The following is a 13,440-nucleotide window of genomic DNA, read 5'->3' as shown; positions in this document are numbered from 1 at the left end:
AATATTCCATGAGGAAGAGATGAAAAACAAAGAAGCAAATCAGCAAAGGGAGGAATTATCCTAAAGGAATTGTCAAATAAAGGAGGAAACAAGTTGTGTCAAACAAATAAATAAACAAAATTTTAAAAATGAACCAAATGACCGGGAAACCAAATCATTTCTCTATAATAACCCTGAATGTTAATGGCCTGAATTCATCAATCAAAAGACATAGACTGGCAGACTGGATTAAAAAGAAAGATCCAACAATATGTTGCCTGCAAGAGACTCACCTCATAGAAAAAGATACCCATAGATTAAAGGTGAAAGGATGGGGAAAAACATACCATGCACATGGACTCAGCAAAAAAGCTGGAGTATCCATCCTCATTTCCGATAATGTGGACTTCAAGCCAAAGTTAGTCAGAAGGGATAAAGAAGGTCATTTCATACTGCTTAAGGGAAGCATAAATCAGCAAGATATAACAATCATAAACATCTATGCCCCAAACAGTGGCTCATCTATGTATGTCAAACAAATCCTTCTCAATTTCAGAAACCAAATAGACCACAACACAATAATACTAGGTGATTTTAACACGCCGCTCTCACCACTGGACAGATCTTCCAGACAAAAATTGAGCAAAGAAACCATAGATCTCAACAACACAATCAATTTAGACTTAACGGACATTTATAGAATATTCCATCCAACCAAGAGTGAATACACTTTCTTCTCAGCAGCACATGGATCCTTCTCTAAAATAGACCATATATTATGCCACAAAGCTAATGTTAGCAAATACAAGAAGATAGAGACACTAGCATGTATTCTATCAGATCATAATGGATTGAAGTTAGAAATAAATGAAAGAGTAAAACACAGAAACTATTCCAACATCTGGAGATTAAACAATATGCTATTATATGATGAATGGATAACAGAAGATATTAGGAAGGAAATTAAAAAATTCTTAGAGGTAAATGAGAACAAAGAAACATCATATCAAAATCTCTGGGACACTATGAAAGCAGTACTTAGAGGGAAATTTATTTCATGGAGTGCATTTAATAAAAGAAGTAAAACTCAACAAATAAACAACCTAACACTACAGCTCAAAGCCTTAGAAAAAGAAGAACAGAACAGCACCAAAAGTAGTAGAAGACAGGAAATAGTTAAACTCAGAGCTGAAATCAATGAAATTGAAACAAAAGAAACAATACAAAAAATTGACAAAATAAATAGTTGGTTCTTCGAAAAAATAAACAAAATTGATAAACCTTTAGCCATACTAACAAAGAGAAGACGAGAGAAAACCCAAATCACTAAAATTCGGAATGAACAAGGAAATATCACAACACACAGGATGGAAATACAAAACATAATTAGAAGCTATTTTGAAAATCTATACTCCAACAAAATAGAAAATTTCGAAGACATCAACAGGTTTCTAGAGACATATGAATTGCCTAAACTGAATGAGGAGGACATAAACAATTTAAATAGACCAATTTCAAGTACTGAAATAGAAGAAGTCATCAAAAGCCTACCAACAAAGAAAAGTCCGGGACCAGATGGGTTCTCAGCCGAGTTCTACAAAACCTTTAAGGAAGAGCTCATTCCAATACTTCTCAAAGTATTCCATAAAATAGAAGAGGAGGGAACCCTCCCAAACTCATTCTATGAAGCCAATATCACACTGATACCTAAACCAGACAGAGACTCATCAAGGAAAGAAAATTTCAGACCAATATCCTTAATGAACATCGACGCAAAAATTCTCAACAAAATTTTAGCAAATCGCATACAAAAACATATTAAAAAGATAGTGCACCATGATCAAGTGGGTTTCATCCCAGGGATGCAAGGTTGGTTCAACATCAGGAAATCAATAAACGTAATTCACCATATTAATAGACTTAAAGTCAAGAATCACATGATTATTTCAATAGATGCAGAAAAAGCATTTGATAAAATATAGCACCCCTTCATGCTCAAAACACTAGAAAAAATAGGGATAGTGGGAACATTCCTTAATATTGTAAAGGCCATTTATGCTAAGCCCATGGCTAACATCATTCTAAATGGTGAAAAACTGAAAGCATTCCCCCTAAAAACTGGAACAAGGCAGGGATGCCCTCTTTCACCACTTCTATTCAACATCGTTCTTGAGACTCTGGCCAGAGCAATTAGACAAACCAAAGAAATTAAAGGGATACGAATTGGAAAAGATGAACTCAAACTATCCCTGTTCGCTGATGACATGATTATATATTTAGAGGAACCTGGAAATTCCACCAGAAAACTCTTAGAACTCATAAGTGAATTCAGTAAAGTAGCAGGTTACAAGATCAATGCCCATAAATCCAACGCATTTTTATACATAAGTGATGAATCTTCAGAAAGAGAAATTAGGAAAACTACCCTATTCACAATAGCCTCGAAAAAAATAAAATACTTGGGAATCAATCTCACAAAAGAGGTGAAAGACCTCTACAATGAGAACTATACAACACTAAAGAAAGAAATTAAAGAACACCTTAGAAGATGGAAAGATCTTCCATGTTCTTGGATAGGAAGAATTAATATTGTCAAAATGGCCATACTACCTAAAGTGCTATACAAATTCAATGCAATTCCAATTAAAATCCCAATGACGTACCTTACAGAAATAGAGCAGGCAATTATGAAATTCATCTGGAAGAATAAGAAACCCAGAATAGCTAAAGCAATCCTTAGCAGGAAGAGTGAAACAGGGGGTATTGCAATACCAGATCTTCAACTCTACTACAAAGCAATAGTAACAAAAACGGCATGGTATTGGTACCAATATAGAAAGGTAGATCAATGGTACAGAATAGAGGACACGGACACAAACCCAAATAAATACAATTTTCTCATACTAGACAAAGGGGCCAAAAATATGCAATGGAGAAAAGATAGCCTCTTCAACAAATGGTGCTGGGAGAATTGGAAATCCATATGCAACAGAATGAAACTAAACCCATATCTCTCACCATGCACGAAACTAAACTCAAAATGGATTAAGGACCTCGGAATCAGACCAGAGACCCTGCAGATTATAGAAGAAAAAGTAGGTCCAAATCTTCACCTTGTTGGTCTAGGACCAGACTTCCTTAACAGGACTCCCATAGCACAAGAAATAAAAGCTAGAATCAACCACTGGGATAGATTCAAACTAAAAAGCTTTCTCTCAGCAAAGGAAACTATCAGCAATGCGAAGAAAGAGCCTACAGAGTGGGAGAATATCTTTGCCAATCATACTTCAGATAGAGCACTAATCTCCAGAATCTATAAAGAACTCAAAAAACTCTACTCCAAGAATTCAAACAGTCCAGTCAACAAATGGGCTAAGGAAATGAATAGACACTTCACAGAAGAAGATCTACAAGCAATCAACAAACATATGGAAAAATGTTCAACATCTCTAGTAATAAGAGAATTGCAAATCAAAACCACCCTAAGATTCCATCTCACCCCAATTAGAATGGCGATTATCAAGAATACGAGCAACAACAGGTGTTGGCGAGGATGTGGGGAGAAAGGTACACTCATACACTGCTGGTGGGGCTGCAAATTAGTGCAGCCACTCTGGAAAGCAGTGTGGAGATTCCTTAGAAAACTTGGAATGGAACCACCATTTGACCCAGCTATCCCACTCCTTGGCCTATACCCAAAGGACTTAAAATCTGCATACTACAGAAATACAGCCACATCAATGTTCATAGCTGCTCAATTCACAATAGCCAGACTGTGGAACCAACCTAGATGCCCTTCAATTGATGAGTGGATAAAGAAACTGTGGTATATATATACTATGGAATATTACTCAGCCATAAAGAATGATAAAATTATGACATTTGCAGGCAAATGGATGAAATTGGAGAATATCATGCTAAGTGAGATAAGCCAATCTCAAAAAGCCAAAGGATGAATGATATCGCTAATAAGTGGAGGTTGACACATAATGGGGGGGAGGGAAGGGTTAGAGTTAGGGTTAGGGAGGGGGGCAAGTATGGAGGAAGGAAGTACTGTATAGAGGGTAAAGAGGGGTGGGAGGGGTGGGGGGAAGGGAAAAAATAACAGAATGAATCAAACAACGTTGCTCTATGTAAATTTATGATTACACAAATGGTATGCCTTTACGCCATGTACAAACAGAGAAACAACATGTATCCCATTTGTTTACAATATAAAAAAAAAAAAAAAAAAAGAAAATACTTTTCATCTGATCTAGCGGCCACACTCCTTGGTATTTACCCAAATGAGTTGAAAACTTACGTCTACACAAAATCCCACTTGGCAATGCTTGTAACACTTTATTTTTAATTGTCAAAATTTGGAAGGAAACAAGATGTCCTTCAGTAGGTTAATGAATAAATGGTGGTACATTTGTTTAATGAATTATTATTCAGCAATTTATAAAAACCTGCCATTAAGCCACAAAAATGGGATCCAAGATGGCAGACTAGAGGGTGATTGCATCTCCCTTTGCTCCAGAACCTAGGATTCAAGAAGGGGAGATATTGAGAAACTCGGACCAATGTAGAGCTGCACGGTGAGTCTCTCCCGGGGGTGAAGCTCAGCCCGGGTGGCAACCCGGACAGGGACAGCGTCTCAGAGCAGGGCAGGACAGCTAGACTCTTCCCCAGCCGTGCTCCCTCCAGCAGCAGGTTCGATCCACAGCCAGCTTCTTGGAGCGGGCAACCCAGTGAGAGCTTTTCCGCACAGAGCCAACCCCAAGCCCTGAAACCAGCTGCGGCCCCGAACTGCAGGCTGCTTCTAGGACCAAGGCATGACAGAGAGAGAGGCTTTCCCCTAGCAGCCTGGCTCCCTCAGGTGGGGGCAGGCCCTGTCTATAGCCAGCGTCTAGGAGCAGGACAGCCCAGTGAGAGGATTTCCATGCAGAATCAGTCCCTAGCCCTGGACCCAGTAGCGGGTTAGGGGCAGCCTTCTTAGGAAGCACTGCAATATCAAGTTCCTCCAAGAATTCAGGCTACTGAAGGCTGGGAGGTGATATACTGGAAATCTACAGGGACACTATAAGCCAAAGAGGAAATCTGCACTATCTCAGACTCCCACTGATACCTGACCAATTTGAGAAAACAAGGGAAGAAAATTTCTCAAACAAACCTAGATACTATATCAATAAAACCCAATGACAGCACAGCAGAAGAAATGTCAGAAAGGGAGTTCAGAATGTACATAATTAAAACAATCAGAGAAGCAAATGAGGAGATGAAAGAGCAAATGCAGGCCTTGAAGGAAGAGATGAAAGAGCAAATGCAGGCATTAAATGATCGCACCAATCAACAGTTAAAAGAGCAAATATGGATGGTACAGAATAGAGGACAAAGACACAAACCCAAAAAAATACAATTTTCTAATACTAGACAAAGGTGCCAAAAATATGCAATGGAGAAAAGATAGCCTCTTCAACAAATGGTGCTGGGAAAACTGGAAATCCATATGCAACAGAATGAAACTAAACCCCTATCTCTCACCCTGCACAAAAATCAACTCAAAATGGATCAAGGACCTTGAAATCAGAGCAGAGACCCTGCATATTATAGAAGAAAAAGTAGGTCCAAATCTTCACCTTGTTGGCTTAGGATCAGACTTCCTTAACAGGGCTCCCATAGCACAAGAAAGAAAAGCAAGAATCAATAACTGGGATAGATTCAAACTAAATAGCTTTCTCTCAGCAAAGGAAACTATCAGTAATGCGAAGAGAGAGCCTACAGAGTGGGAGAATATCTTTGCCACTCATACTTCAGATAGAGCACTAATTTCCAAAATCTATAAAGAACTCAAAAAACTACACCAAGAATACAAATAACCCAATCAAAAAATGGGCTAAAGAAATGAACAGACACTTCACGGAAGAAGATGTACAAGGAATCAACAGATATATGAAAAAATGTTCAACTTCTCTAGTAATAAGAGAAATGCAAATCAAAACTACACTAAGATTCCATCTCACCCCAATTAGAATGGCGATTATCAAGAATACAAGCAACAATACGTGTTGGCAAGGATGTGGGGAAAAAGGTACACTCATACATTGCTGGTGGGGTTGCAAATTAGTGCAGCCACTCTGGAAAGCAGTGTGGAGATTCCTTAGAAAACTTGGAATGGACTTACCATTTGACCCAGCTATCCCACTCCTCGGCCTGTACCCAAAGGACTTAAAATCAGCACACTACAGAGATACAGCCACATCAATGTTCACAGCGGCTCAATTCACAATAGCCAGACTATGGAACCAACCTAGATGCCCTTCAATTGATGAATGAATAAAGAAACTGTGGTATATTTATACAATGGAATATTACTCCGCCATAAAGAATAATAAAATTATGGCATTTGCAGGCAAATGGATGAAATTGGAGAATATCATGCTGAGATAAGCCAATCTCAAAAATCCAAAAGAGGAATGAACTCACTGATAAGTGGATGATGACTCTTAATGGGGGGTGGGAGGGAGACAAGAATGGAGGAAGGAGGGACTGTATAGAGGGAAAAGAGAGGTGGGAGGGGTGGGGGGGAAGGAAAAAAATAATGGAATGAATTAAACATCATTACTCTATGTAAATTCATGAATATGCAAATGGTATGCTGTTACTCCATGTACAAACAGAAACAACGTGTATCCCATTTGTTTACAATAAAAATAAATTTAAAAAATAATAATAATAATAAAGAGCAAATACGGGAAGCAAATATCATTTCAATAAAGAGTTAGAGATACTGGAAAAAAAAAAAACAGAAATACTTGAAATGAAGGAAACAATAAACCAAGTTAAAAACTCCATAGAAAGCATAACCAACAGGATGAACACCTGGAAGACAGAACCTCAGACATTGAAGACAAAAAATATAATCTGAAAACAAAGTTGACCCAACAGAGAAGATGGTAAGAAATCATGAACAGAATCTACAAGAATTATGGGATATCATGAAAAGGCCAAATTTAAGAGTTATTGGGACTGAGGAAGACTTAGAGATACAAATCAAAGGAATGAACAATCTATTCAATGAAATCATATCAGAAATATGATTCCCAAATCTGAAGAATGAAATGGAAAACCAAGTACAAGAGGCTTATAGGACTCCAAAAAACAAAACTACAGCAGACCCACACCAAGGCATATTATTATGAAAATGTCTAACATACAAAATAAAGACAGAGTTCTAAAGGCTGGGAGAGAAAAGAATCAAATTATATTCAGGGGGAAACCAATAAAAATATCAGAAGATTTTTCAATCCAGACCCTAAAAGCTAGAAGGGCCTGGAACAACATTTACCAAGCCCTGAAAGAAAACGGATGCCAACCAACAATCTTATACCCAGCAAAACTTACTTTCAGATTTGACGATGAAATAAGATCCTTCCATGATAAATAAAAGCTAAAGGAATTTACAAAAAGAAAGCCAGCATTGCAGAACATTCTCAGCAAAATATTCCATGAAGAAGAGATGAAAAACAACGATGCAAATCGTTGCGGGAGGAACTAGCCTAAAGGAATAGCCAAATAAAGGAAAAACCAAACCATGTTAAAAAACAAAAATGAGTCAAAGGACTGGGAATACAAATCATATCACAATAATAACCCTGAATGTTAATGGCCTGAACTCATCAATCAAAAGACATAGACTGGCAGATTGGATTAAAAAGAAAAATCCAACAATATGCTGCCTACAAGAGACTCATCTCATAGAAAGAGATACCCATAGACCAAAGGTGAAAGGATGGGAAAAAACATACCATGCACACGGACACAGCAAAAAAGCTGGAGTATCCATCCTCATTTCAGATAATGTGGACTTCAAGCCAAAACTAGTCAGAAGGGATAAAGAAGGACATTACATACTGCTTAAGGGAAGCACAAATCAGCAAGACATAACAATCATAAATATCTATGCCCATGTACATTGGCTCATCCATGTACATCAAACAAATCCTTCTCAATTCCAGAAATCAAATAGACCACAACACAATAATACTAGGTGATTTTAACACACCTCTCTCACCGCTGGATAGACCGTCCAAACAAAAACTGAATAAAGAAACCATAGATCTCAATAACGCAATCAACAATTTAGACTTAACCAACTTATATAGAATATACCATCCAACAAAGAACGAATACACTTTCTTCTCAGCAGCACATGGATCCTTCTCTAAAATAGACCATGTTTTATGCCACAAAGCTACTGTTAGCAAATACAAGAAGATAGAGATACTACCTTGTACTCTATCAGATCATAATGGATTGAAATTAGAAATAAATGACAGAAAAAAAACCAGAAACTTCTCCAATACTTGGAGATTAAATAATACTCTATTATATGATGAATGGATAACAAAAGACATCAGGAGGGAAATAAAAAAATTCTTAGAAGTAAACGAGAACAAAGACACATCATATCAAAATCTCTGGGACACTATGAAAGCAGTACTTAGAGGAAGATTTATTTCATGGGGTGAATTCAACAAAAGTAGTAAAAATCAACAAATAAATGACTTAACACTACAGCTCAAAGCCCTAGAAAAAGAAGAGCAGCCCAACACCAAAAGTAGTAGAAGACAGGAAATAGTTAAAATCAGATCTGAAATCAACGAAATTGAAACAAAAGAAAAAATCGAAAAAACTGACAAAATAAAGAGTTGGTTTTTTGAAAAAAATAAACAAATTGTTAAACCCTTAGCCACACTAACAAAGAGAAAGAGGGAGAAAACTCAAATTACTAAAATTCAGAATGAACAAGGAAATATCATAACAGACACAAGTCAAATACAAAACATAATTAGAAGCTATTTTGAAAATCTATACTCCAACAAAACAGAAAACCTCGAAGACATCAACAAGTTTCTAGAGACATATGAATTACCTAAACTGAACAAGGAGGACATACACAACTTAAATAAATAAATTTCAAGCAATGAAATAGAAGAGGTCATCAAAAGCCTACCAACATAGAGAATTCTGGGACCCGAGTTCTACAAAGCCTTTAAAGAAGAGATCATTCCAATACTCCTCAAAGTATTCCATGAAACAGAAGAGGAGGGAACCCTCCCAAACTCATTCTATGAAGCCAATATCACCCTGATACCTAAACCAGACAGAGACACTTCGAGGAAATTTCAGACCAATATCCTTAATGAATATTGATGCAAAAATTCTCAAAAAAATTTTAGCAAATCACATCCAAAAATATATTATGCAAGGTTGGTTCAACATCTGGAAATCAATAAATGTCATTCACCATATCAACAGACTAAAAGTTAAGAATCACATGATTATTTCAATAGATGCAGAAAAAGCATTCAATAAAATACAGCATCCCTTCATGCTCAAAACACTAGAAAAAATACGGATAGTGGGAACATTCCTTAACATTGTAAAGGCCGTCTATAGTAAGCCCATGGCCAATGTCATTCTAAATGGTGAAAAACTGAAAGCATTCCCCCTAAAAACTGGAACAAGGCAGGGATGCCCTCATTCACCACTTCTATTCAACATTGTCCTTGAAACTCTAGCCAGAGTAATTAGACAAACCCAAGAAATTAAATGGATATGAATTGGAAAAGAAGAACTCAAACTATCCCTGTTCGCTGATGACATGATTATATATTTAGAGGAACCCGGAAATTCCACCAGAAAACTTTTAGAACTCATAAGTGAATTCAGTAAAGTAGCAGGTTACAAGATCAATGCTCATAAATCCAATGCATTTTTATACATAAGTGATAAATCTTCAGAAAGAGAAGTTAGGAAAACTACCCCACTCACAATAGCATCAAAAAAAAATAAAATACTTGGGAATCAATCTCACAAAAGAGGTGAAAGACCTCTACAATGAGAACTGAGGAACACTAAAGAAAGAAATTAAAGAAAACCTTAGAAGATGGAAAGATCTCCTGTGTTCTTGGATAGGCAGAATTAATATTGTCAAAATGGCCCTACTACCAAAAGTGCTATACAGATTCAATGCAATTCCAATTAAAATCCCAATGACATACCTTACAAAAATAGAGCAAACAATTATGAAATTCATCTGGAAGAATAAGAAACCCAGAATAGCTAAAGCAATCCTCAGCAGAAAGAGCAAAGCAGCGGGTATCACAATACCAGATCTTCAACTTCACTACAAAGCAATAGTAACAAAAACGGCATGGTATTGGTACCAAAATAGACAGGTAGATCAATGGTACAGAATAGAGGACATGGACACTAACCCAAATGAATACAATTTTCTCATATTAGACAAAGTGGCCAAAAATATGCAATGGAAAAAACTCAAAATATGCAATAAATATTTGCATATTTAATAATAATAAACTCAAAACAAAAATATGCAACTGCACAAAACTGAACTCAAAATGTATCAAGGACCTCAGAATCAAACCAGAGACCCTGCAGATTATAGAAGAAAAAGTAGGTCCAAATCTTCACCTTGTTGGTCTAGGATCAGACTTCCTTAACAGGACTCCCATAGCACAAGAAATAAAAGCTAGAATCAACCACTGGGATAGATTCAAACTAAAAAGCTTTCTCTCAGCAAAGGAAACTATCAGCAATGCGAAGAAAGAGCCTACAGAGTGGGAGAATATCTTTGCCAATCATACTTCAGATAGAGCACTAATCTCCAGAATCTATAAAGAACTCAAAAAACTCTACTCCAAGTATTCAAATAATCCAGTCGACAAATGGGCTAAGGAAATGAATAGACACTTCACAGAAGAAGATCTACAAGCAATCAACAAACATATGGAAAAATGTTCAACATCTCTAGTAATAAGAGAAATGCAAATCAAAACTACACTAAGATTCCATCTCACCCCAATTAGAATGGCGATTATCAAGAATACGAGCAACAACAGATGTTGGCGAGGATGTGGGGAGAAAGGTACACTCATACATTGCTGGTGGAGCTGCAAATTAGTGCAGCCACTCTGGAAAGCAGTGTGGAGATTCCTTAGAAAACTTGGAATGGACCCTCCATTTGACCCAGCTATCCCACTCCTTGGCCTATACCCAAAGGACTTAAAATCAGCATACTACAGAGATACAGCCACATCAATGTTCATAGCTTCTCAATTCACCGTAGCCAGACTGTGGAACTAACCTAGATGTCCTTCAATTGATGAATGGATAAAGAAACTGTGGCATATATATATAATGGAATATTACTCCGCCATAAAGAATAATAAAATTATGGCATTTGCAGGCAAATGGATGAAATTGGAGAATATCATGCTAAGTGAGATAAGCCAATGTCAAAAAAACAAAGGACGAATGATCTCACTGATAAGCAGATGATGACACATAATGGGGGGTGGGAGGCGTTAGTGTTAGGGTTAGGGTTAGGTTTAGGGTGAGGGTTAGGGAGGGTGGCAAGAATGGAGGAAGGCAGGAATGTGTAGAGGGAAAAGGGGGGTGGGAGGGGTGGAGGGATGGGAAAAATAACAGAATGAATCAAACAACATTACCCTATGTAAATTTATGATTACACAAATGGTATGCCTTTACTCCATGTACAGAGAAAGAACATGTATCCCATTTGTTTACAATTTTTAAAAAAGCCACAAAAAATGTATAGAAAACTTAGTTGTGTATTATTAAGTGAAAGAACCCAATCTGAATAGAGTTCTTACTGTATACTTTCAACTATAAGTTATTCTGGAAAAGACAACACTCTAGACACTAAAACGATCAGTGGTTGCCAGGTCATCAAAGGAAGAAAAAGGTAATGAATAGGTAAAACACGTCACAGAATTGTTATTGATAATATACAATTTATTTTCTAAAGTAATAGATCACTCATCTTAAATGGACCATGAATACAAATCTGATATGTCATACAAATTTGTATGAATACAAACTTGTACTTTAATACAGACTAAACAACTTTTTAAAAAATACCTTTTTCTCATACATTTTCTTTTTTTTTTACTTTATTATAATATAATCACATATCGTATAATTTACCCATCTAAAGCGTACAACTCAATGACTTTTAGTGTATTTATAGATTTTTGCAACCATCACCTCAATTTTCGAATTGCCATCACTTTAAGAAGAAACCCTTTATCCCTTTAGCTCTACCCCTGAGAGTCACATAATCTCCCCACCTCACATCACGAATCCACTTTCTGTCTATGGAGTTCCTTGTTCTGAACTTCTTTAGGAATGGAGTCATACAGCATGTGGCCTTTTGTGACTGTTTCCCTCCCCCCCATTGCCATAATGTTTTCAAGATTCATTCATTCATGTTGTATTATATAGCACTACTTACTTTATTTTGTTTTATATTTTTTGAGATGAGTCTCCTGTTGCCCAAGCTAGTCTAGAACTCCTAGGATGAAGACTTCTCCAGCTTCATTTTTTTTTTCTTTTTTATTGTAAACAAATGGGATACATGTTGTTTCTCTGCTTGTACATGGCATAAAGGCATACCATTTGTGTAATCATAAATTTACATAAGGTAATGTTGTTTGATTCATTCTGTTATTTTTCCCTTCCCCCCACCCCTCCCACCCCTCTTTACCCTCTATACAGTACTTCCTTCCTCCATACTTGCCCCCCTCCCTAACCCTAACTCTAACCCTAACACTAACCCTTCCCTCCCCCCCATTATGTGTCATCCTCCACTTATTAGCGATATCATTCGTCCTTTGGCTTTTTGAGATTGGCTTATCTCACTTAGCATGATATTCTCCAATTTCATCCATTTGTCTGCAAATGCCATAATTTTATCATTCTTTATGGCTGAGTAATATTCCATTGTATATATATACCACAGTTTCTTTATCCACTCATCAATTGAAGGGCATCTAGGTTGGTTCCACAGTCTGGCTATTGTGAATTGAGAAGCTATGAACATTGATGTGGCTGTATCTCTGTAGTATGCTGATTTTAAGTCCTTTGGGTATAGGCCAAGGAGTGGGATAGCTGGGTCAAATGGAGGGTCCATTCCAAGTTTTCTAAGGAATCTCCACACTGCTTTCCAGAGTGGCTGCACTAATTTGCAGCTCCACCAGCAATGTATGAGTGTACCTTTCTCCCCACATCCTCGCCAACATCTGTTGTTGCTCGTATTCTTGATAATCGCCATTCTAATTGGGGTGAGATGGAATCTTAGTGTAGTTTTGATTTGCATTTCTCTTATTACTAGAGATGTTGAACATTTTTCCATATGTTTGTTGATTGCTTGTAGATCTTCTTCTGTGAAGTGTCTATTCATTTCCTTAGCCCATTTGTCGACTGGATTACTTGAATACTTGGAGTAGAGTTTTTTGAGTTCTTTATAGATTCTGGAGATTAGTGCTCTATCTGAAGTATGATTGGCAAAGATATTCTCCCACTCTGTAGGCTCTTTCTTCGCATTGCTGATAGTTTCCTTTGCTGAGAGAAAGCTTTTTAGTTTGAATC

The sequence above is a fragment of the Sciurus vulgaris genome (genome assembly GCF_902686455.1).
Source record: "Sciurus vulgaris genome assembly, chromosome: 1".
In the NCBI taxonomy this organism is placed as follows: Eukaryota; Metazoa; Chordata; class Mammalia; order Rodentia; family Sciuridae; genus Sciurus; species Sciurus vulgaris.
Note: the sequence above shows the minus strand (reverse complement) of the source record.